The 22,492-nt window shown below is 34.2% G+C and overlaps 1 protein-coding gene across 5 annotated transcripts in view; it reads left to right on the forward strand.

The window, feature by feature from the left end:
- Window positions 1-7,486: 7,486 nt before the first annotated feature.
- znf362a (zinc finger protein 362a) overlaps window positions 7,487-22,492 on the forward strand; it is a 38,139-nt gene continuing 23,133 nt past the window's right edge. For 3 of the 5 annotated variants that reach the window (XM_061888718.1, XM_061888755.1, XM_061888737.1), the window contains exon 1: window positions 7,487-7,773. The gene's annotated coding sequence lies outside the window, so the exon portion shown is untranslated. Of the gene's footprint in view, window positions 7,774-7,796; window positions 8,263-22,492 lie in introns of those variants that run through there. The other 2 variants (XM_061888745.1, XM_061888727.1) reach the window with 2 other exon arrangements.

Consider the following 22,492-nt stretch of genomic DNA (forward strand, 5'->3'; position numbering starts at 1 on the left):
GCCGTGAAAGAATTCCTTCAGTTTCTTAAAGGAGACTCGCGTTTGATCGCCTATTAATTCAGTGAGAAATGTCAATATTAATTTACTAATCATAAGAAAAACAATCGTATGTCTCTTCTGCGTGCACATACTGTCCATAGGATGGGTAAATGACGGTGTCCAGATCCGATATTCTTATCAGTCCAACAAGTATCGGATGATATCAGTTTATCTAACATCTCCAAAATAAGCTCTGATACATGATTTGGTTTGTGGCCCTATTGTATTCTTTATTATTATTATGACTGTGTGTGATTGGTTAATCATTTTAATTAATTATTCATCTAAACAGAAAGATATAAAGTCGGCATCGCAGTGAGAGCAGACATTGTACAGGAAGTTATTGTTTTATGTTCATAGTTTGTATTTCTTGTTTAGCGCTTAGCAATACTGCTGCATGATGTGTTCCACTAAAGCCAGACCTCTTTAGCACACACTGCGATGAGGTGACGACTTGTCCAGGGTGTACTCCGCCTTCTGCCCAATTGTAGCTGAGATAGGCGCCAGCGCCCCCCGCGACCCCAAAAGGGAATAAGCGGTAGAAAATGGATGGATGGATGTTTAGCACACAGCTTTTAAAACTTGGAACTCATCCTCCATATCTTCAGACTCAAAAATATAAGTTTCTAGATCATCATTTGTCCCAAAGTAGTCTTTCTTGGGTGTGATGAAGTCTGCATGATTAGTAGAGTTGCAAGGAAAAGCGAATGTTATGAAATTAATACGCCACCGTAGGCTTTAAATGAACAAAATACGTAAATATTACGCTATTAACGTGCCTACTACTGTTTTAAATATTTACTGACGGTGTGTATGAAAAAACATTTGATGATTTTGGATGTTTTTTTAGAGCGCAATATAGATAAAATTAAGCGACTATTATTACCTCTGTTTGCTGACTTTTGCTGAAGTTTATGATTGAGAATGTCTGAAAAAAGAAAAACGTGTTCTTGTCTGACGTAAGGATGGTGAACGATTGACAAATTCCCCCCAAAAAGTGGAGCTTCCAAGTGAAAAAAAACAGCACCAGAGGGAATAAACAGAAACGACAATGGAGGGAATCAACCATTGCCACGAAAAATAGTCCAAACGCTAATCAAATAATACCAACTTGTAGTCCAACGGGGACTAAGTCCAGAGAGAAAGACCAGCAATGGACAGGGGTGTGCAATCATATTACATACAGATAGTGTCATGAGATATAAATTTAATTATGAAGACTTAAAGGGAACTAAATGAGCTTGAATATAGCTACAAATGAGGCATAATGATGCAATATGTACATACAGCTAGCCTAATTAGCATGTTAGCATCGATTAGCTTGCAGTCATGCAGTGACCAAATATGTCTGATTAGCACTCCGTACAAGTCAATAACATCAACAAAACATTCATGCACAACATGAAAAGTTTGGTGGACAAAATGAGACTAAAAGAAGTGGCATAAAACACATCTTAGAAAGCCGGGGAAAGTTGTACATGTAAACAGACTACCATATTGCTACAATATAAAACAAACAAAGGAAAACAAATAAAAATAATAATAATATAAGTATATATATATATATATATATATATACACACATACATATAGGTCTACATATACGTATATATATATATATATATATATATATATATATATATATATATATATATATATATATATATATATTATATATAAGGGGTGTTGGAAAAAATCGATTCGAATATGAATCGAATCGAATGCGTTGTGCGATTAAGAATCAGTTCTCATTTTTTTTTAAATCGATTTTTAAATTTTTTTTTTTTTTTTTTTTTTTTTTATCAATCCATCAAAACACTACACAGCAATACCATAACAATGCAATCCAATTCCAAAACCAAACCTGACCCAGCAACACTCAGAACTGCATAAAACAGAGCAATTGAGAGGAGACACAAACACGACACAAAACAAACCAAAAGTATTGAAAAAAATGTAATATTATCAACAACAGTATCAATATTAGTTATAATTTCAGCATAGCTGTGATTAAAAATCCCTCATTGACATTATCATTAGACATTTATAAAAAAAAAAAAAAAAAGAAGAATAGTGTCACAGTGGCTTACACTTGCATCGCATCTCATAAGCTTGACAACACACTGTGTCCAATGTTTTCACAAAGATAAAATAAGTCATATTTTTGGTTCGTTTAATAGTTAAAACAAAATTACATTATTGCAATGAGTTGATAAAACATTGTCTTTTACAATTATAAAAGCTTTTTACAAAAATCTACCACTCTGCTAGCATTTCAGCAGACTGGGGTAGATCCTGCGGAAATCCTATGTATTGAATGAATACAGAATCATTTTGAATTGGAAAAATATCGTTTTTGAATCGAGAATCGAATCGAAAAAGTCGATATATTATCGAACCGTGACCCCAAGAATCGATATTGAATCGAATTGTGGGACACCCAAAGATTCACAGCCCTAATATATACATATATATATATATATATATATATATATATATATATATATATATATATATATATATATATATATATATATGTGTATATATATATGTGTATATATATATATATATATATATATATATATATACATGTATATATATATATATATATATATATATATATATATATATACAACACAAATATATACATACAGCCCGGCCCAAATTGTTTGAAACCCAATGCGGCCCTTGAGTCAAAAAGTTTGGGGACCCCTGCTCTAAATAGACCCCCTTTTTAGACCCAGTTGATCTGCCATTTCTTTTCTTTTCGTCCGGTGGCCATGGATGAAGTGCTGGCTGTCCAGAGTCGGGACCCAGGATGTATCGCTCGCCTGTGCATCAGTTGGGGACATCTCTGCGCTGCTGACCCGTCTCACTATGGACTGGACTCTCACTGTTATGTTGGTTCCACTATGGTCTGGACTTTCCATTGCTTTCAGTCTCCCTAGAAGGGTGGTGTTGCCCACATATGCGGTCCTCTCCAAGGTTTCTCATAGTCATTGTCACCGACGTCCCACTGGGGTGAGTTTTTCTTTGCCCTTATGTGGGCTCTGTACCGCGGATGTCGTTGTAGCTTGTGCAGCCCTTTGAGACACTTGTGACTTAGGGATATATAAATAAACATTGATTGATTGATTAATAGATTGATTGATTGAAAGTGGTACCAGATCTACCGCTCGAGCAATGTCAAAAGACAATTGTTGCGTTCCATTCCGTATAACATCTTTTGCCCGGACTGCCTTTTTTCAATAAAAGGACCACGATTATGGATGTCTCTACCCGACACTTTGAAAAGTATACCTGCACTTGTCACTTTCAAAAAATAAACAAAATTGTGGCTAGTTGAGAAACAATCGTGTTCCCATGTTTAGTTTTTACTCATTTGTACTAATTGTTTTTTTATATCTAGTCTGCACTTTGTATTAGTTTAACAAACCCCGTTTCCATTTGAGTTGGGAAATTATGTTAGATGCAAAAATAAATGGAATACAATAATTTGCACATCATTTTCAACCCATATTCCGTTGAATATGCTACAAAGACAACATATTTGATGTTCAAACTGATAAACATTTTTTTTTTGCAAATAATCATTAACTTTAGAATTTGATGCCAGCAACACGTAACAAAGAAGTTGGGAAAGGTGGCAGTAAATACTGATAAAGTTGAGTAATGCTCATCAAACACTTATATGGAACATCCCACAGGTGTGCAGGCTAATTGGGAACAGGTGGGTGCCATGATTGGGTATAAAAACAGCTTCCCAAAAAATGCACAAGAAAAGGATGGGGCGAGGTACACCCCTTTGTCCACAACTGTGTGAGCAAATAGTCAAACAATTTAAGAACAACGTTTCTCAAAGTGCAATTGCAAGAAATGTAGGGATTTCAACATCTACGCTCCATAATATCATCAAAAGGTTCTGAGAATCTGGAGAAATCACTCCATGCAAGCGGCATGGCCAGAAAAACAACATTGAATGACCGTGACCTTCGATCCCTCAGACGGCACTGTATCGAAAACCGACATCAATCTCTAAAGGATATCACCACATGGGCTCAGGAACACTTCAGAAAACCACTGTCACTTAATACAGTTCGTCACTACATCTGTAAGTGCAAGTTAAAGCTCTACTATGCAAATTATTATTATTATTAGTTTTCATCTAGTTTACAGTTTGTCTGTATTATTATTATCATCGACTCATCTTTGCCTTATTCTTTTTATTTTCGTATTTTAATGATGTTGTTGTTGTTGTTGGGGACAAGTGTTGTAAATTAGCTTTGGATAATGTATATTGGATAACTGTTTCAGATGTTTATGTTCCTGTATATGTCACTATTTCAAATAAACCTTTATACATATATAACAAACCGAAAATATTACAATAAAAATATGGATCCATGAAGGAGAGAAGAAAGGGAATGAATGTTTATAACTGAATACATTTACATATGCATAATTTTTTTTAATTTTTTATTAATTAAGTAACGTTTATGACAACCTTTTTTCCAAAACAATATAGAATGTCTGCAATGAGGTAGCGACTTGTCCAGGGTGTACCCCGCCTTCCGAAAATATTACAATAAAAATATGGATCCATGAAGGAGAGAAGAAAGGGAATTAATGTTTATAACTGAATACATTTACATATGCATAAACATTTTTTTTTTATTAATTAAGTAACGTTTATGACAACCTTTTTTCCAAAACAATATAGAATGTCTGCAATGAGATGGCGACTTGTCCAGGGTGTACCCCGCCTTCCGCCCGATTGTAGCTGAGATAGGCTGCAGCGACCCCAAAGGGAATAAGCCGTACAAAATGGATGGATGGATGGAAAGGACTACCATTAAGCATCCCAAAAATATTAACCGCTCTTAAAGGCCTACTGAAATGAGATTTTCTTATTCAAACGGGGATAGCAGGTCCATTCTATGTGTCATACTTGATCATTTCGCGATATCGCCATATTTTTGTAATGATATTTTTTACTTTGGCCGAGGACCATTAAAAATTAGCTGCAGGCCGAAAATGGCCCCGAGGCCACACTTTGGACAACCAGACAACACAATTTAGTGTTACCAATCAACCTATTCCCAGGTGCATGTATTTGCAGGTGGGAGGCAGCCGGAGTACCTGGAGAAAACCCATGTAGTGACAGGGAGAACGTGCACACACTGGGCATGGGAATCAAACCCACGACCTTCTGCTAGGCACCAGCGCTAACATATATTTTTTTGTAAATAAATATGACTGAACAATACCGGTCTTATCACACAATATCAATTTTGATACCAATATTTAGTATTGGTATCGACCTACCGATCGACCCGCCCACTCATGATACCACAGATTTTCTTTCCGATTCGATACCAAGTACAATTCAGAATGGTATTAATGATACAGATACCGATGCTTTTTGGAACTATGCCTAACGTTTTTTATAACATTTTTAAAGTTGCGTATTTTTAAATTATATCCATCAAGACAACAGTTACATTGTAAGAAAAAAGAGCAACATTTTAGAATGTACTGGGGGGAAATGTGACATTTTTAAACTAATAATAAAACTATATTTAGTCACCTATAGCAGTGGTCCCCAACCTTTTTGTATCCACGGACCGGTCAACGCTTAATAATTTGTCCCGCGGCCCGGGGGGGTGGGAGGGGTGGGGGATCCTTTTTTTTTTTTTTCTTTGTCATGAAAAAGGGACGTTTTTGTCATGAAAAAGGGAGGTTTTTGTGGTTGGTGCATTAATTGTAAGTGTATATTGTGTTTATTATGTTGATTGAATAAAAACATTTTTGAAATGTTTTTTATTTATTTATTTTTTTAATAAAAATGAATAAAAAATTATTCTGCGGTTCGGTACCAATCGGGCCCGGTGGTTGGAGACCACTGACCTATAGGACAACGTTTTGTCTTATATATATATATATATATATATATATATATATATATATATATATATATATATATATATATGTATATATATATATATATATACATATATATATATATACATATACATATATATATATATTGTGTATATATGTACTGTATGTGTGTATATATATATATAATATGCTGATAGTATATATTTGTACCATGAATTGATTAACGTGGACCCCGACTTCAACAAGTTGAAAAACTTATTCGGTTGTTACCATTTAGTGGTCAATTGTACGGAATATGTACTGAACTGTGCAATCTTCTAATAAAATAATCAATCAATTAATATATATATATATATATATATATACATACTGTGTATGTATATATATGTGTGTATATATATACTGTGTTTATATGTACTGTATGTATGTGTGTGTGTATATGTATATATATATATATATATATATATATATATATACGTGTGTATATATACTGTGTATATATGTACTGTATATATGTATATATTTATATATATACATAAATATATACTGTGTGTGTACATATATATATGTATGTATGTGTGTGTGTATATATATATACATATGTGTGTGTGTGTGTATTTAATTTATTTTATTATTATTTTTAAAGAAAAAATACCAAAATCGCCATACTAAACAACTTTTGCAGTCAGTGGTGGGATCTAAAATATGTGAAGCTCTCAAAATAAACTTAAAACAAAAACAAATTTAGTTAGTTAATGAAAACATTTAATAATACTAACACGGCCCTGCGATGAGGTGGCGACTTGTCCAGGGTGTACACCGCCTTCCGCTCGATTGTAGCTGAGATTGGCACCCCGATACCCCAAAAGGGAATAAGCGGTCGAAAATGGATGGATGGATACTATCTGTTAGTATCCATTTCATCCATTTCTACCGTTAGTACCTTGTTAGTAACTAACATGAATTATTTTTTTTTAATTATAACAACCATAATAAAGGTGAACATTATTTTCGTACAGGCAGAATTTTGTAGGTAATGCAGTTACACAGTCATATTGTTATTTGTATTCTATTCTTACATGGGTAGGGAAAAACAATACTAAAAATTCAAGAAAAGTGAGCAAGAAAAGGTGAGTCATGAGAAAAAGTGGCAATGTTGTAAATTACAATTACGCTATGAAACTGTTATATGATTATTTATTTTAAACTCTTATTCTGGCCACTTTAAAATGAATATTTCGGCATGTATTTGTAAAAAACAGAAAAAAAATTAAAATAAAATAATATACAATGCCAAATTATTTAGGGGGTTTTAAGAATATTTTAGAATAAAAATAGGCCTTAGTGACGCCCCTGGTTGTAATTAATAAATGTATAATATACTGAGTAACCAATAGTTGACACATTTTTTTAAAATAATGAAATATCAATATGGCTTCTCAGATTGCGTCCCTTGGTGGTAAAAGTTTCGACACCCCTGAATCTAAAGGATCGATACTTAGATTTGAGGGTCGATATCAGCGCCAATGGGTCCGGTATCGGCCCAGTCGACATTTCCGTATCGCCCCGCACCTCACGCGCACGCAGAGACGTCGAATAATGGAGGAAAAGGCCAAAAGGCGTGCGAAAAAAGGAGGTGTAAAATGGGTTAAAAAAGAAGGAGTGCTGCGTGCCGAGGGGTTCTCCTCCTGCAGGACCCAGAAGTGAACAGCAGGCGACCCGGAAGACTTGGAAGTCCTCCCCGGTCGGGAATCGAGCAGCAGAAAAAAAAAGACGACCCCCCCACGCGCCCCCCCTTCAAAAAAAAAACATCTTTCTGTCGCACAGGAGCAGGTATGCTGCGCCGCCATTGTCGCCATTGTCGCCATTATCGTCGTCGTCATGTTTTCCCGCCTGAAAGTTGCCAAAAAATAAGCCAGAATGTCGCGTTTGTCCTAAATGCTGATTGTCGTGAGGACGTGTGCGTGTTGGGAAGTGTCATGCTTTTTTCTGTTTTTTTTTTGAGTGAAATGTCTGCCCTCAAAGCCAGCCGGGATGTTTAAAGAAGGTGTCGGAAGAAAGACAGCATTCTGTGTCTTGTGCAGGAATATGGCGCCCACTGCTTTAGAAAATAGACCCAAAAACACACACTGGGCTGCCATTTTTCTTTTTTCCTTTTGTCCGCTTTTTTTTTTTTTGGGGGGTGAAAAGAGGCAGAGTGAGAGCTGCGTGGGAGCATCGCCTTGCATTGCTTCACATCTTAGACGCTCTTGTTCATAAGCTCATATCTGCTGTGCAACATGGATGGTGGTGGTGGGGACTTATTCTGCTCAAGTCAAGCAGGTGACACGGGGTTTCTTGGATTTGGAAATTATTTGGGAATATTTATTTATTTGCAGATTTTAATATTACATGTAAGACCATTTTTCTTAAATCAATATTGAGCTTTTTATTTTGAAATTAATTTCCTGTGTGTTATGTGTTATTATAGCTAGTAGTTTATTTTTATTCAGTAATAATTTATACTTTTTTGTATATTGTTATTATGATAAATAGTAGTTTACTAGTATTTTACATATGTAATTTGTTCATTTTCTTAATTCTGATTAGGATAGATATTTTTGGAATTTATTTAGCTTTTTAACACAATTTAGGTGTATTTTCTTGGATTTGTAAATTATTTAGGAATATTTTTTTATTTGCAGATTTTAATATTACATGTCGGAGTATTTTTTCAATATTGAGCTCTTTATTTTGAAATGTATTTCCTGTGTGAAATGTGTTATTATTGCTAGTAGTTTGTTTTATTCAGTATTAATTTATACTTTTTTGTAGATTTTTATTATGATAAATAGTTTATTTGTATTATATATATATATATGTAATTTGTTCATTTTCTTAATTCTGATCAGGATAGATATTTTTGGAATTTATTTAGCTTTTTAACACAATTTAGGTATATTTTCTTGGATTTCTTGGATTTGTAAATTATTTGGGAATATTTTTTTTATTTTCAGATTTTAATATTACAAGTAGGAGTATTTTTCCTAAATCAATATTGAGCTTTTTATTTTGAAATTAATTTCCTGTGTTATGTGTTATTAAAGCTAGTAGTTTATTTTTATTCAGTAATATATTATACTTTTTTGTATATTTTTATTATGATACATACTAGTTTACTAGTATTATGCATATGTAATCTGTTCATTTTCTTAATTCTGATTAGGATAGATAATTTTGGAATTTATTTAACACAATTTAGTTATATTTTCTTATGACTTGTGGTGTCATTTGTACTATGACTCTGATAACATGTATACATATTTTATTGGTTTTCACATATTTTAGTTTAAAACATTTTTATTTTTACATTATTGTATTTTTATTTATGTATTTTGTTTTTTACAAATAGGAGTATTTTTCCTAAATAAATATTGAGCTCTTTATTTTGAAATTAATTCCCTGTGTGTTGTGTTATTATAACAAGTAGTTTGTTTTTATTCAGTATTAATATATAATTTTGTATATTTTTATCATGATAAATAGTAGTTTATTAGTATTATACATATGTAATTTGTTCATTTTCTTAATTCTGCTTAGGATAGATATTTTTGGAATTTATTTAGCTTTTTAACACAATTTAGGTATATTTTCTTATGACTTGTGGTGTCATTTGTACTATGACTGAGATAACATGTATACATATTTTATTGTTTTTCACATATTGTAGTTTTAAAAAATTAAATTTTTACATTATTGTATTTTTATTTATGTATTTTGTTTTTTACAAGTAGGAGTATTTTTCCTAAATCAATATTGAACTCTTCATTTTAAAATTAATTTCCTGTGTGAAATGTGTTGTTATAGCTAGTAGTTTGTTTTATTCCGTATTAATTTTTTTGTGTATTTTAATTATGATAAATAGTAGTTTATTTGTATTCTACATATGTATTTTTTTTTTCATTTTCTTAATTCTGCTTAAAATATATATTTTTGTAGTTTATTTAGCCTTTTGTATATTTTTATTATGATAAATACTATTGTATTAGTACTCTGTGTATGTATTTTGTAATTTTTTTCTTAATTCTGATTATGATAGATTTTTTTGTAATTAATTTGGCCTTTTAATACAATTTAAGTATATTTTATTATGACTTGTGGTGTCATTTGTACTACAACTCCGATAACATATATACATATTTCCATGTTTTTCACATATTCAAGTTAAAAAAAAAAGTTAGTTTTTACATATTTTTATTTTTTTTAATCCATCCATCCATGCTTTTTTCTACCGCTTATTCCCTTTGGGGTCGCAGGGGTCGCTGGTGCCCATCTCACCTACAATATTTTAATATTACAAGTAGGAGTATTTTTCCCAAGTCAATATTGAGCTCTTTATTTTATAACTAATGTTCAGTGTGATATTTGTTAGTATAGCTAGTAGTTTGTTTTAATTAGTGTTAATTTATACTTTTTTGTATATTTTTATTATGATCAATAGTCGTTTATTAGTATTCTACATATGTATTTTGTAAATTTTCTGAATTTTGACTAGGATATATATCTGTGTAATTTATTTAGCCTTTTGTATATTTTTATTATGATAAATAGTCATTTATTAGTACTCTACATGTGTATTTTGTTAATTTCTCTTAATTCTGATTAGGATAGATTTTTTGTAATTTATTTAGCCTTCTAACACAGTTTAAGTATATTTTATCAGGACTTGTGGTGTCATTTGTACTATAACTCCGATAACATATATATATATTTTATTGTTTTTCACCTATTCTAGTTTAGATTTTTTTTTTAGTTTTTACATATTTGTGTTTTTATTTACGTATTTAATATTTTCATATTACAAGTAGAATTATTTTTCTCAAGTCAATGTTGAGGTTTTTATTTTAGAATTAATTTTCAGTGTGATATTTGTTTGTATAGCTAGCTAGTAGTTTGTTAATCTGTATTATTTTATAATTTTGTCATATTTTTATATTATGAAAAATAGTAGTTTATTAGTACTCCAGTAATGTATTTTGTTATTTAAAAAAAAAAATCTTATTAGTATATATATTTGTGTAATTTATTTAGCCTTTTGTCTATTTCTATCATGATAAATAGTAATGTATTAGTACTCTGCATATGTATTTTGTTAGTTTCTTTTAATTCTGATTATGATAGATATTTTTTTAATTTATTTAGCCTTTTAACACAACTTAGGTATATTTTATTATGACTTGTGGTGTCATTTGTACTATGACTCTGATAACATGCATACATATTTTATTGTTTTTTTACATATTGTAGTTTAAAACATTTTTTAAATTTTTTTACATATTTGTATTTTTATTTATGTTTTTTTTTTACTACTTGTATATTACAAGTAGGAGTATTTTTCCAAAGTCAATATTGAGCACTTTATTTTTTCATAAATTTTCAGTGTGATATTTGTTAGTATAGCTAGTAGTTTGTTAATCAGTATTATTTTATAATTTTGTTATATTTGTTTATTATGAGAAATAGTTTATTCGTACTCCAGATTTGTATTTTGTTTTTGTTTTTTAAATTCTGATTAGGGTAGATATTTTTTTAATTTATATAACTTTTTAACGTACAATAACTTGGGTATATTATGACTATTAGTGTCATTTGTACTATGATTCAAATATTATATATATTTATTATTTTACAAATTCTAGTTTAAATCTTTTTTTAGTTTTTACATTTTTGTATTTTTTCAATTTGTATTTTTTTTATTGATGTAAAAAAAAAGTGTTTTTAGGCCATTTCCATGCAACAGGAAGGAGCTTTTGTAACCTGTTTTGGGGGGAAAAAGTTAAATTATTATTATTATACCAAATAATACATTGCGGGAATCGGTTTGAATCGAGAACCTTCTTTAATCGAGAATAGATTCTAAATCTGAATCATAGGTGCCCAAAGCTTCACAACCTTTTATCTGACAAATATTTTATTTGATTTTCTATCCATCTATTTAATTATTTTGTTCCGAATTTTTTATTTTACTTCTAATTTGTTTTTGCTGTTTTATTAGTATGTGTGATATTAGTTCTGATTCAGATCCAGCTATATCTAATTTTTATATTATTTATTTTTTTAAATGAAATTTTGCATTTTATTTTTGACTCACTCTATTTGTGGTATTTTCTTTTTACAAGGAGTAGTATTATATTTATTTATTTTCTGGGTAAGATATATTTTTAATTTTTGTTTTACATGATTTTTTTTGTGGATATTTTATTAGTAGTGTTTTACTTTATTTTGTATGTTATATATCTAGTGAGATATTTTTTTTATATTTTCCTATATTTATTTTATTTTGAGTGTAATTTAAATATGACTAGCAGTAGTAGTTTAATAATTCTGATGTACTATAGTTCCATGTATTTGTTGATAATCATATACTTAGTTTTTACGTATTCATTCATTCTTTCATTCATGTCAGTATTTTTACATTAAGGGTCTTGTTTTTGTAGTAGCAGTGTAGTAGTAGTAGTATATTTATACAGTAATATCTAAATAATTGTAAAATGAGGACCTTTAATGATAAATAGTACAAAACCCAAAACCAGTGAAGTTGGCACGTTGTGTAATTAGTAAATAAAAACAGAATACAATGATTTGCAAATCCTTTTCAACTTATATTCAATTGAATAGACAGCAAAGACAAGATACTTAATGATCGAACTGAGAAACTAATTTTTTTACAAATCATTAACTTTGAATTTAATGGCAGCAACACATAAATAGCAAAAAAGTTGTCACAGTGGCATTTTTACCACTGTTTTACATGGCCTTTCCTTTTAACAACATTCAGTAAACGTTTGGGAACTGAGGAGACCAATTTTTGAAGCTTTTCAGATGGAATTATTTCCCATTCTTGCTTGATGTACAGCTTAAGTTGTTCAACAGTCCGAGGTCTCCGTTGTGGTATTTTAGGCTTCATAATGCGGCACACATTTTCAATGGGAGACAGGTCTGAACTACAGGCAGACCAGTCTAGTACCCGCACTCTTTTACTATAAAGTCACGCTGTTGTAAGACATGTCTTGATATTGTCTTGCTGAAATAAGCAGGGGCGTCCATGATAACGTTGCTTGAATGACAACATATGTTGCTCCAAAACCTGTATGTACCTTTCAGCATTAATGGTGCCTTCACAGATGTGTAAGTTACCCATGCCTTGGGCACTAATACACCCCCATACCATCACAGATGCTGGCTTTTCAACTTTGCGCCTATAACAATCTGGATGGTTCTTTTCCTCTTTGGTCCGGAGGACACAACGTCCACAGTTTCCAAAAACAATTTGAAATGTGGACTCGTCTGACCACAGAACACTTTTCCACTTTGCATCAGTCCATCTTAGATGAGTTTGGGCCCAGCAAAGCTGGCAGCGTTTGTGGGTGTTGTTGATAAATGGCTTTTGCTTTGCATAGTAGAGTTTCAACTTGCACTTACGGATGTTACTGACACTGGTTTTCTGAAGTGTTCCTGAGCTCATTTGGTCATATCCTTTACACACTGATGTTGCTTTTTGATGCAGTATCGCCTGTGGGATCGAAGGTCCGTTATATCATCACTTACGTGCAGTGATTTCTCCAGATTCTCTGAACCTTTTGATGATATTACGGACCGTAGATGGTGAAATCTCTAAATTCCTTGCAGTAGCTCGTTGATAAATGTTGTTGTTAAACTGTTGGACAATTTGCTCACTCATTCTTTCACAAAATTGTGACCCTAGCCCCATCCTTGTTTGTTTGAGCATTTCATGGAAGCTGCTTTTATCATATCAATCGTGGCACCCACATGTTCCCAATTAGCATGTTCACCCGTGGGATGTTCCAAATAAGTGTTTGATGAGCATTCCTCAACTTTCTCAGTCTTTTTTGCCACTTTTGCCAGCTTTTTTGAAACATGCTGCAGGCATCAAATTCCACATGAGCTAATATTTGCAAAAAATAACAATGTTTTCATGTTTGAACATTAAATATATTGTCTTTGCAGTCTATTCAATTGAATATAGGTTGAAAAGTATTTACAAATCATTGTATTCTGTTTTTATTTACCATTCACACAACGTGCCAACTTCACTGGTTTTGGGGTTTGTAATATTTAAATCACTACGATGACTAAATGAAATATACATGCAAAGTTAGGGATGCATTAAACAATCAAAGGGTGCATATTTTTTGGCATGGTATCAAAGTGTTGTTATGATATGCTGTGATGTATTAACGCAGGTTTTTAACCTACCCCTCAGTCGCATTTCTCAGCATCACAGGGGAATTATTGGTTGACTTCGCCTATTTGACCTCCATCCGTATATTTTCCGTACTGCATATTCTCATTAAGGTCGCGGGTAAGCTGGAGCCTATCCCAGCTGACATCCTCGTCAGGAAGCCAGTCAATCGCAGCTATTTTTAACCGTTTTCTTCAAAATAGATTGATTTTTGCTGTTGTCATGGTTACAGGAGACATTTGAGTGTGACTTTGCATGAGGAACGAGGAAGACAAAACGTATTGAATGACCATTTTTCTGCGCCGTTCCTGCAAGTTGGAAGGAGGCTGCGGGAGGTGAAAACGAGCCCCCGCTGGCATCATTAGACAAATATTTGGGTGGTGGTGGTGGTGGTGGGGGCGTTTCTGGACCGATCGTTTTTTGTTGCTCTTGGCTGGCTCACGCAGGCCGGTGTTATGCCTGGGCTAAAGCAAACACATGCAGGAATGGTGAAGTGTGCCAAAGCATGCGAGAGAAAATGTCTCCAAAAGAGCAATGACTTATGGAAAGAAAAATCTTATTTCTCCCTGCAGAAAGAAACTTTGAGATTTGGCAAAAATGACACAACTTAGTCCCATTTAAACTTTTTACAGTGTTGCTAATTGAGCCCAAGAAGAACACAATCGATTTAGAACATCCATCCATCCATTTTCTACCGCCTATTCCCTTTTTTTGGGGTCGCGGGGGGCGCTGGCGCCTATCTCAGCTACAATCGGGCGGAAGGCGGTGTACACCTTGGACAAGTCGCCACCTCATCGCAGGGCCAACACAGACAGACAACATCCACACTCATGTTCACACACTAGAGCCAATTTAGTGTTGCCAATCAACCTATCCCCAGGTGCATGTCTTTGGAAGTGGGAGGAAGCCGGAGTACCCGAAGGGAACTCAGGCATTCACGGGGAGAACATGCAAACTCCACACAGAAAGATCCCGAGCCTGGATTTGAACCCAGGACTGCAGGAACTTCGTATTGTGTGGCAGATGCACTAACTGCTCTGCCACAGTGAAGCCCTGATTTAGAACAGACCTGGGCAAATTAATTAATTACATGCGGCCTGTTAAGCTTTTCAATCTGGTCCGCCAGACATTCTCAAAAAAAATTGTTTAGATCTTTAAGATCAAAAGTGTAGCTGCCATTATGATTTGTAATGATGTTTTCAAATGACTTTAAGTCTTGAACTATACAAAGTATTTCAATGGTTGGAATCTGCGCTTGTGCATGATATACTGTTTACTACGGTGATCTACAAACCCCGTTTCCATATGAGTTGGGAAATTGTGTTAGATGTAAATATAAATGGAATACAATGATTCGCAAATCATTTTCAACCCATATTCAGTTGAATATGCTACAAAGACCACATATTTGATGTTCAAACTGATAAAAGTTTTTTTTTTTTGCAAATAATAATTAACTTTAGAATTTGAGGCCAGCAACACGTGACAAGAAGTTGGGAAAGGTGGCAATAAGTGCTGATAAAGTTGAGGAATCCTCATCAAACACTTATATGGAACATCCAACAGGTGTGCAGGCAAATCGGGAACAGGTGGGTGCCATGATAGGGTATAAAAGCAGTTTCCAAGAAATGCTAAGTAATTGACAAACAAGGATAGGTTGAGGGTCTACACTTTGTAAGCAAATTGTGGAACAGTCTTAGAACAACATTTCTCAACGAGCGATTGCAAGGAATTTAGGGATTTTACCATCTACGGTCCGTAAAATCATCAAAAAGTTCTGAGAATCTGATGATATTGCAGGCTTTTGATCCCTCAGGCGTTACTGCATCAAAAAACTACATCAGTGTGTAAAGGATATCACCACATGGGCTCAGGACCGCTTCATAAAACCACTGTCAGTAACTACAGTTGGTCGCTACATCTGTAAGTGCAAGTTAAAACTCTACTTTGCAAAGCCAAACCCATTTATCAACAGTACCCTGAAACGCCGCCGGCTTGGCTGGACCCGAGCTCACCTAATATGGACTGATGCAAAGTGGAAAGGTGTTCTGTGGTCTGACGAGTCCACATTTCAAATTATATTTGGAAACAGAGGACGTGGTGTCCTCCGGAACAAAGAGGAAAATAACCATCCAGAGTGTTATAGGCGCAAAGTTCAAAAGCCAGCATCTGTGATGGTATGGGGGTGTATTACTGCCCAAGGCATGGGTAACTTATACAGCTGTGAAAACACCATTAATGCTGAAAGGTCCATACAGGTTTTGGAGCAACATCTATTGTCATCCAAGCAATGTTATCATGGACGCCCCTGCTTATTTCAGCAAGACAAGTGTTACAACAGCGTGGCTTCGTAAAATAAAGAATGCGTGTACTTTCCTGGCCCGCCTGCAGTCCAGACTTGTCTCCCATAGAAAATATGTGGCGCATTATGAAGTGTAAAATACGACAGCGGAGACCCCGGACTGTTGAACGCCTGAAGCTCTACATAAAACAAGAATGGGAAAGAATTCCACTTTCAAAGCTTCAACAATTAGTTTCCTCAGTTCCCAAACGTTTATTGAGTGTTGTTAAAAGAAAAGGTGATGTAACACAGTGGTGAACATGCCCTTTCCCAACTACTTTGGCACATGTTGCAGCCATGAAATTCTAAGTTAATTATTATTTGCAAAAAAAAAAAAAATAAAGTTTATGAGTTTGAAGATCAAATATGTTGTCTTTGTAGTGCATTCAATTGAATATGTGTTGAAAAAAATTTGCAAATCATTGTATTCCATTTATATTTACATCTAACACAATTTCCCAACTCATATGGAAACGGGGTTTGTAATTAGTTAGTATGGTAATCTAATTAGTTAGTATGGTAATCTACGTCACAGCAGGGATTTTTTTTTAGTAAGTAAGTAGTAAGTAGGTAAATGTTATTTATAAAGCGCTTTTCACTGATACAATCACAAAGCGCTGTGCAAAACATAGGTACAGTAAAACAATAATTACATTTACAACAGGGGCAATATAAAAAGGACATAAAGTGGATTAAAAATGACAGTTAAAAGATGCATTAACTAAAAGCTTTACTAAAAAGAGAAGTTTTCAAATAAAAGTTTCAACACAGTCAAAATCACAGAGGGACTGGTGCAAATTGTTCCAGAGTCTGGGACCTACAGCCTGGAATGCCAGATCTACACAGGTTTTAAAACAAATTTTTGGGAGTCTTTAGAAGACCCTATGTTGTCAATATTCAGTGTTTTATCGTTAATAGATAATATCGTGAATACCACATTCTGTGTGTCTCATTCAGTAAAAAATAAATAAATTCCATTCCGTTTTTTAAGATGGTCCGTCATAACGTTCAATCAGACATTATTGTGAGGTTTTATATTAGTGTTCCTAAAAATCAGATATACCGGCCCCAAGACACATTATTTTCTCTAATTTTGGCCCCCGAGTCAAAATAATTGCCCAGGCCTGATTTAGAACCGTGGCGTAGCCCGTTAGATAACATACGAACTAGGGCTGGGTGATGTGGCCTTTTATTAATATCTCGATATTTTTAGGCCATGTCACGATACACGATATATATCTCGATATTTTGCCTTAGCCTTGAATGAAGACTTGATACTAGGGGTGTAACGGTACACAAAAATTTCGGTTTGGTACGTACCTCGGTTTAGAGGCCACGGTTCGGTTCATTTTCGGTACAGTAAGAGAACAACAAAATATATATTTTTTGGTTATTTATTTACCAAATTTGTAAACAATGGCATAACATACATATACACACAGGGTCCATTGCCAGGGTTAATGTGGTCAACATATATAAAATCTAAACTAAATAAGATAAGGCTCAGAAAGGTTTCTTAACAAAACCTTTCTACATATAAAGTGCTTATTTTGATTGATTGATTGATTGATTGAGACGTTTATGAGTAGATTGCACAGTACAGTACATATTCTGTACAATTTGCCACTAAATGGTTACACACCAATAAGTTTTTCAACTTGTTTAAGTCGGGGTCCACGTTAATCAACATTAAACTGCCTCAAGTTGAAAATATAATAACAAAACGTTTCTTCTACATATAAAAAGTGCAACATTGAACAGTTTCAAGTCAACTCAGCCTCAGATTAACTTTTCTTTCCCCCCCTCCCCCAGCCTGGCTAACTTGACACGTTCCACCATAGAAGTGGGTCAAAATCTAGTTTTTAATGCAATATGGACTTAAATTTGTTGCTATTAAAACATTTGTTATTGGTTTAGCCCTGCCTGACTCGCCGAGGAGAGGCTGCTTGAATGCGGTGGTGACGCTTCAAATGGGTTAGCATGTGTTATGAGAGTAGCGTATGTGTGTGTGTGGCCCTTTAATATGTGACAGCATGTGACGTCAGTGAGTGTGTGGGCGAGCGAGGTGAGGGAGCGGTAGTGAGTGCGGGGAGTGGCTAGTGTTTTGTTGGATTGGCTGTGTGCGAGACCTCAATAAAGCCACAATTTGCAACTAATTGCCGGACTCTTCATTTACCCTGGAGTCCGGAGCTGTGGAGACCCACTGCCGGGTAGAGTGAAAGGGTGTTGCCCCCCGAGAATACATCAGCCCTGGAGGAGTGTCTCCCCTGCGCGTGTTGTCACAAGCAGCTGCTGAACAATGTCGGCAAACCTCCGTCCTCCATTGTTGTATCGCGCAACCAAAGTGTTCCCAAGCGGGAGATCTTAACGAGGCAGGAGGGTCTTCCAGCTCTGGCTTTTACATGTTGTCCTAGCCCGGTCGCTGCTAGCATGTTTACTCGTTCGGTACACCTAATATGATGATTCTGTGTCTACATTAAAACATTCCTGTTCATACTGCATTAATACATGCTCATTTTAAACTTTCATGCAGAGGGAAATCACAACTAAGTCAATTGACCAAAACTCTATTAAACAGTTAATAAGCATTCATGTCATTTCCAAAACAGAAAGTGCAAGATTGTCAGACACATTTTAAAACAAGCTATTAGTGCACTTTTGTGCATGATGTCACTAATATGTTGGATCATAACAAGACTAAATTAAAGTGCACTTATTGTACAGAATGCCACTACAATAGTTAAAAACAAAGTGCACTTTTGTGCATGATGTCACACAAGATATTTCAAAAACTGTCAAATAAAAATGAACTGCATAATAGGACATCAAATCTGTAGGTGACTATTTTTTTCATACGGTGTTGATGTGGAAATTGTTGCTTCGGCATTTTGTGGGTGTGGCGCCGAACGGAGATGTTGACATGCGGAGTTTGAAGCAATCTTCATTCTCTAGCGCAGGGGTACGAACCTTTTTGGCTGAGAGAGCCAAGAAAGTAAAAAAATATCAAAAATATGTATTTTCTTTTAAATAATTTATTGTCAGTTTACTTTATCATTCAGGTCAGAGTTGATAATTGTCCTCGTTCTAGAACAAAAAATTGTAAAGTTTTGACGGTTTACTTCATCCGTCCTTAATGAACCAAGAAGTAGCCTGCTAGCTAAAGAACGGACAAGAAGAAAAATGGCACTCCACAATTTGTTTGACTTCTTTTTTAAAAAAAAAAAAAAAAGATTTTCGTTTTTTTTTACATTAATATATTTAGTGTTTTCGTCTTATAAGTCAGTGGTCCATAACCTTTTTGTACCCGCGGACCGGTCAACGCGCAATAATTTGTCCCGCAAACCGGGGGGGGGTTGGGGTTCGTTTTTTTATTTTATTTTTCTTTGTCATGAAAAAGGGAGGTTTTTGTGGTTGGTGCACTAATTGTAAGTGTATATTGTGTTTTTTATGATGATTTAATAAAAAAAAAAAAAAAAAAGTTTTTTGTTTTTTTGTTGTTTTTTTTAAATAAAAATGAATAAAAAATTCTTCTGCAGCCCGGTACCACTCGGGCCACGGCCCGGTGGTTGGGGACCACTGTTATAAGTCACGATAAAAGCGTTTCCTACTTTGCACCTGGTTGAGTCCCGTCTCTCGAATTCGAACAATTTATCGCATGAATCAGGAAGTAGCCTGCTAGCTAACATATGAATAGACAAAAACATTAGGGCAGTTTTAAAAGATACATTTTTATTGTAGTTCTGTCATTAAAATCCTAATGATAGTTCCCTCACCCTCCTTCCAAGAATGCACATGGGCGTGAGTCCTGTCTCTTTAATTAAAATTTTACCTTCTACCACCTACTCAGTGGTTAGAGCGTCCGCCCTGAGATCGGTAGGTCATGAGTTCAAACCCCGGCCAAGTCATACCATAGACCAGGGGTCACCAACGCGTTGCCCGCGGGCACCAGGTAACCCGTAAGGACCAGATGAGTAGCCCGCTGGCCTGTTCTAAAAATAGCACAAATAGCAGCACTTACCAGTGAGCTACCTCTATTTTTCAAATGTTATTTATTTACTAGCAAGCTGGTCTCGCTTTGCTCGACATTTTTAATTCTAAGAGAGACAAAACTCAAATAGAATTTGAAAATCCAAGAAAATATTTTAAAGACTTGGTCTTCACTTGTTTAAATACATTCATTTATTTTTTTACTTTGCTTCTTATAACTTTCAGAAAGACAATTTTAGAGAAAAAATACAACCTTAAAAATGATTTTAGGATTTTTAAACACATATACCTTTTTACCTTTTAGATTCCTTCCTCTTTTGTTTCCTGAAAATTTAAATCAATGTTCAAGTAAATTTTTTTTTTTTTTATTATTGTAAAGAATAATAAATACATTTTGATTTAATTATTCATTTTAGCTTTGTTTTTTTTGACGAAGAATATTTGGGAAATATTTTTTCAAACTTATATGATTAAAATTAAAAAAAAATATTCTGGCAAATCTAGAAAATCTGTAGAATCAAATTTAAAACTTATTTCAAAGTCTTTTGAATTTCTTTTAAATTTTTTCTTTAAAATAATTATTTGTCTTTGTTAGAAATATAGCTTGGTCCAATTTGTTATATATTCTAACAAAGTGCAGATTGGATTTTAACCTATTTAAAACATGTCGTCAAAATTCTAAAATTAATCTTATTCAGAAAAAATTACTAATGATGTTCCATAAATTATTTTTTTAATTTTTTCAAAAAGATTCGAATTAGCTAGTTCTTCTATTCTTTTTTTCAGTTGAATTTTTAATTTTAAAGAGTCGAAATTGAAGATAAACTGTTTCAAAATTTAATTTTCATTTTTTCCGTGTTTTCTCCTCTTTTAAACTGTTCAATTAAGTGTTTTTTTTAATCATTTATTCTCTACAAAAAGCTTTCCGTAAAAGGAAAAAAAAATGTACGACGGACAGAAATACCCATTTTTTTTATATATATAGATTTATTTATTAAAGGTAAATTGAGCAAATTGGCTATTTCTGGCAATTTCTTTAAGTGTGTATCAAACTGTTAGCCCTTCGCATTAATCAGTACCCAAGAAGTTGGTTTCAAAAAGGTTGGGGACCCCTGCCATAGACTATACAAATGGGAACTCAGCATCAAGGGATGGAATAGGGGGTTAAATCACCAAAAATGATTCCCAGGCGCGGCCACTGCTGCTGCTCACTGCTCCCCTCACCTCCCAAGGGGTGAACAAGAGGATGGGTCAAATGCAGAGGACACATTTCATCACACTTATTGTGTGTGTGACAATCATTGGTACTTTAACTTAACTTAACTTTACCTCATTCTGCATGAAGCATGAAGTAACGTGTCAGCTGACACACGTATGACAGGTGTGTTACACAACGTCCGCCACGCATTATGATTTATTGTGTGGCGTTAGACTTGCAGAAGTGTTATTTACTTACGTTTATGGTTGCTGTGCTGTGAGGAGAGGTGTCTGTTGGCGAGAGCAGATCCACGCGATGGCCATGACGCCTCTGTTGCCTCTGATAAGGCTTAGAACTGGCCGCCTAACATGTGTGCTGATCATGTGACAGCATATCTCCCAGGATGCATCAGTTAAAGCGCCACATCCTGGGCATCAAGCAGCTCCCAGAGCACTAAGGACGTTTTGATGCGTGCACTTTTTGGGTGTGTTTTTTTTAAAGCAAAGGTTTCTGTAATTCTGCTTCATTAAGTGTTGATTGACACCGTGAGTGAAATTTTCATCTAAAACAGGGGTGACAAAGTCATTTTCATCGCATATACGGGTGCCCTCAGAGGGGCGCTGTTGTAGAAATGTCGGGGATTTAACCCGGCACCTCATCCAGTTCTTGGCGCCAATTTTATGTGGTGGCCTGTACGCGGTCGCCAAATTTATGTGGTTGAAAAGCCGAATCTTAAACAGGAACAACAGAGAGTTTGTTACAACAGATTTGTTTACTCATAATC

Source organism: Nerophis ophidion, linkage group LG02 (assembly GCF_033978795.1).
Source record: "Nerophis ophidion isolate RoL-2023_Sa linkage group LG02, RoL_Noph_v1.0, whole genome shotgun sequence".
NCBI lineage: Eukaryota > Metazoa > Chordata > Actinopteri > Syngnathiformes > Syngnathidae > Nerophis > Nerophis ophidion.